The 4301-nt window shown below is 43.4% G+C and overlaps 1 pseudogene; it reads left to right on the forward strand.

The window, feature by feature from the left end:
• The first annotated feature begins 2226 nt into the window (after nt 1-2226).
• On the forward strand, nt 2227-3508 carry LOC121554645 (annotated as a pseudogene).
• The last annotated feature ends 793 nt before the right edge of the window (nt 3509-4301 follow it).

The following is a 4301-nucleotide window of genomic DNA, read 5'->3' on the forward strand; positions in this document are numbered from 1 at the left end:
GTCAGTTAGAAAGGTAATCATACAGTAGATATTACCATTAGGAGTCAGTTAGAAAGGTAATCATACAGTAGATATTACCATTAGGAGTCAGTTTGAAAGGTAATCATACAGTAGATATTACCATTAGGAGTCAGTTAGAAAGGTAATCATACAGTAGATATTACCATTAGGAGTCAGTTAGAAAGGTAATCATACAGTAGATATTACCATTAGGAGTCAGTTAGAAAGGTAATCATACAGTAGATATTACCATTAGGAGTCAGTTAGGAAGGTAATCATACAGTAGATATTACCATTAGGGAGTCAGTTTGAAAGGTAATCACAGGTTGTTGAATTAAATGAGATTATTGAAGAAAATGACAAGAGAGCAATGAGGAGAGTGAAGACTGACATGACTAAAAAGCGATGAAAAATGCTAAACTATAGCAAGTCCCAGTGGAATCGTTTTTGATAGATTTTACCTTCAATTATGCAAATAGATGTATAATTTAAATGTATTCATTGGTATTAAAGAGTCAATCTTCTGTTCAACCTAAACAAATTGCCACCCCGCCACCGGTTTGGTAAAAGGCTGAGGAATGGAGCTGGAGAAATATAGGCAAGAACTGATCATCCATCAGATCAACATTATAGTTTCAAAAATGTTTTGAGGCTCTACATGCAATTTGTTTACAATATCATTGTTTCCAAACAATTAATAAAACATAGTATATTTTGGGTTCTGATGGGGTACGACTGTTGAACTAAACTCATGAGGCATCTACAAGACCATGGTGCTTGCCTATGGAGCAGTGAGGGGAACGGCACCTCTGTACCTTCGGGCTCTGATCAGTCCCTACACCCAAACGAGGGCATTGCGTTCATCCACCTCTGGCCTGCTGGCTCCCTTCCTCTGCGGAAGCATAGTTCCCGCTCAGCCCAGTCAAAACTGTTCGCTGCTCTGGCACCCCAATGGTGGAACAAGCTCCCTCACGACGCCAGGACAGCGGAGTCACTCACCACTTTCCGGAGACATTTGAAACCCCACCTCTTTAAGGAATACCTGGGATAGGATAAAGTAATCCTTCTACCCCCCAAAAAAATTGTAAAGTGGTTATCCCACTGGCTATAGGGTGAACGCACCAATTTGTGAGTCGCTCTGGATAAGAGCGTCTGCTAAATGACGTAAATGTGCCCTTGAGCAAGGCACTTAACCCTAATTGCTCTTGTAAGTCGCTCTGGATAAGAGCGTCTGCTAAATGACTAAAATGTAAATGTAAATGTAAATAAGTTATCATCTTTAAGAATGGATTGGTAAACTTTATATCATAAAACAGCTGTGAGAAACGCTCCTGTTGTGGCTGATTATGTCACACCCCCACCCTCTTATATGTGTGTGGGTAGATTGTGTGGGTGTGTGTGTGTGTTTATGTGTGTGAGTGGGTGTGTGTGTGTTCTCACATCAGTGTGTATCTCCTCAGGACCTGAGGATTCAGGGAGAAGACTCTACAGGATGGTTGCTGTGAGCTTTGGGATGCTGTGTGTTCTACAAGTCACTCTCAACATCTCCCTGAGACCAGTCTGTGAGTGTATTGTTATCTAATCATTACACTATATCAGACTTTCACTACAAGGTCCTATATTCAGATGAATGTTGTTATCTGTGTAACTAACTTCCTCCTCTGTTAGACATTAAGGAACTTGCAAAACACATCCAAGATAATCTGTCCACTTTTAGCAGACTGTCTAGCAATGTTACCTCTAATATTTTGGGGCACTGAGCACATTTGAGGTATAGTGAGCGGAAACTTCCGCCGTGCGTTTACAGTGAACACTGAGGCTATATCCTTACAGTTTTAGACAGGAGCCAATAGGCTATTGTGGCTATTTGAGCATTATGTAGGCCTACCAACAAAACCAATGGAGCAAATCCTGTAACATTTTCACATTGAAAAAGCATTTGATTTCTATGATATAGCCTACAGTAGCCTATAGGTGGTGTTCAATGCAGGCCTACATTGCATGAGACTTTGAAAAACGTTTTTACATTATGAAGAGCTTGACATTAATTCATGATTTTTTACTTGGTCTGTAACACCATGGGTCAAATACATTACTATAAATTAGGCTACCCCTCTGCCATTTGGCTTATTTGCATATTCAACCCTGTCTCAAAATACAACACTGCCCCTTTAATTAAGACATAACCGTTGACTTGCGGCATGTTTTTCAAAACGTTGTAGCTAAATTAGCTAGTAGACGATGAATTAAGCTAATTATATGTTTGTATCACAATGTCAACACACTCAAGCTTCTATCGGTTACATCTTTAAAGTAGAAGGAATCTTCTGATATTGTTGTCTGCCGCAATGGAAAGTGATATTTTAGATGCGCTGGAACAAGTCGGGTATGACGGACCTCTGCAGAATGAGGAGACGCTTGTCAGAGCATGTGAAGGTGGACTGTCATCACCTGAGTATGTCAACCTATGCATGTGGTTAGCATCCCGTCTGAAACTGTTATGTGATCTGGAAGAGAGCATTACGTCAGGTTCAGGTGACACTGATGGCCTTCAGTTTGAGATGAGTGGCATGCTGAAGGAGTTGCAGTGCCCCTATCAAGGCCTTGTCTCCGGGATTCTACAGGGAGGGCTGCAGAATAATAAAGACTATCTAAAGCTAGCATTGTTTTTATGCTCCGAGCTACAAGCTGCGCAGATAGTAAAGAGACGACCTGCTGAGGACAAAGAACACAAAGACAGAAACGATCTCCAGGCAATCTGTGAAACACTGAAGCTCCCAGAGCCAAGAGAGCATGGAGTAGCAGAGCTGTTCTCTGGGATAGGGAAAAAGATAAATGCACTGCTTCAAGAGCTTCCAAAGGATCACATTGGAAAGCCAGTACTGAATAACTCTCTCGACAGTGAACAGTGGGAGAGGCTGGAGCAGATCAACACGGTCCTGTCCTCAGAGTATGAGTGTCGACGGAGGATGCTGATCAAACGTCTCGACGTCACTGTGCAGTCTTTCGGCTGGTCATACAGAGCTAAGGAGAGAGTTGACAGCATGGCCAGGGCCTACCAGCCTAAGAGACACTCCCTGGCCCAGAGTTCATCTGTAGGCATGGCTCACCTGTTGGCAGCCAGGGAGGACATATGCAACGTGGTGAAGACCAGCAGTGGCTCCAGCAGAGAGAATACTGCCTGTGCTGTCAATAAGATCCTGATGAGGAGGGTGCCAGATCGAGGTGGCCGGCCCTCTGAGATAGATGCCCCCTCCCTGAGATGCCAACCTGGCAGAAGAGACAAGACGGCGGAGGGGGTTGGGGTGGTGGTCGGGGAGGTGGTGGTGGTCGGGGAGGTGGTGGTGGTGGTCGGGGAGGTAGTGGTGGTGGTGGTTGGGGAGGTGGTCGAGGAGGTGGTGGTGGTAGTTGGGGAGATGGTGGTTGGGGAGGAGGGGGTAAGGGTGGCTGGCGAGGTGGTGGAACTGGTTGGGGTCATGGAGGAAAGAGAGGACGTTATCAATACTAACTTACCAGGGTTTTTTAAAACTGAAAAGCCAGACAGTGTTCAATAGGTGAACTGAAACCTACTCATGGGTATATGCGCCGCTAAGGGCAACACTAAGGGCAACACTAAGGGCAACGCTAAGGGCAACACTAAGGGCAACACTAAGGCATTGCTTATTTGGAGTGATGATGTGGACTGGACTGAGATGTACAGAATGTTACTGTATGAACTCTCCTAAATATTTGTCACCGATTTTTGTGTTCATTTTCAGAGTTCTTGTGAACTGTGTTGCTGTGGAAAGTTGTCGAAGCAATACCGACAGTAAGTCAAACTCTCTGACCATTTTTGATTTAGTTTAACTTATTTTCTACTAATTGTATGTTGGTAGTTTTATCAAATTACATTTTTGGAAATTGGAATCATGGTAATGACCTTTTTAATTTTAAGTATGATAAAAAATAGTATGTATGCACTCACTAACTGTAAGTCGCTCTGGATAAGAGCGTCTGCTAAATGACTAAAATGTAAAATGTAAATGTAATGTACCTGACTGGATTTTCAAAGACGGCTTGAAATGTAGCCTACATGTTTTGTGCTCTTGTAGGAAGCAGTAACTCCCCATTGCTGACCTATAATGTATAACTGGGCTAATAACTCGCTAACTAGCAAAGAATATCAACAACTGTGCACACGCGCGGCTCTGTGTTCTAATCTGAACTGATCTGAAAAACATATTCACTCGTCGATAATTGAAAGACCGCTCTTGGGCAACCCCCGCCAATAGAATTATACTCCGTTGCGCTCTGGCTCTGCC

This window comes from Coregonus clupeaformis, unplaced genomic scaffold (assembly GCF_020615455.1).
Source record: "Coregonus clupeaformis isolate EN_2021a unplaced genomic scaffold, ASM2061545v1 scaf1361, whole genome shotgun sequence".
In the NCBI taxonomy this organism is placed as follows: domain Eukaryota; kingdom Metazoa; phylum Chordata; class Actinopteri; order Salmoniformes; family Salmonidae; genus Coregonus; species Coregonus clupeaformis.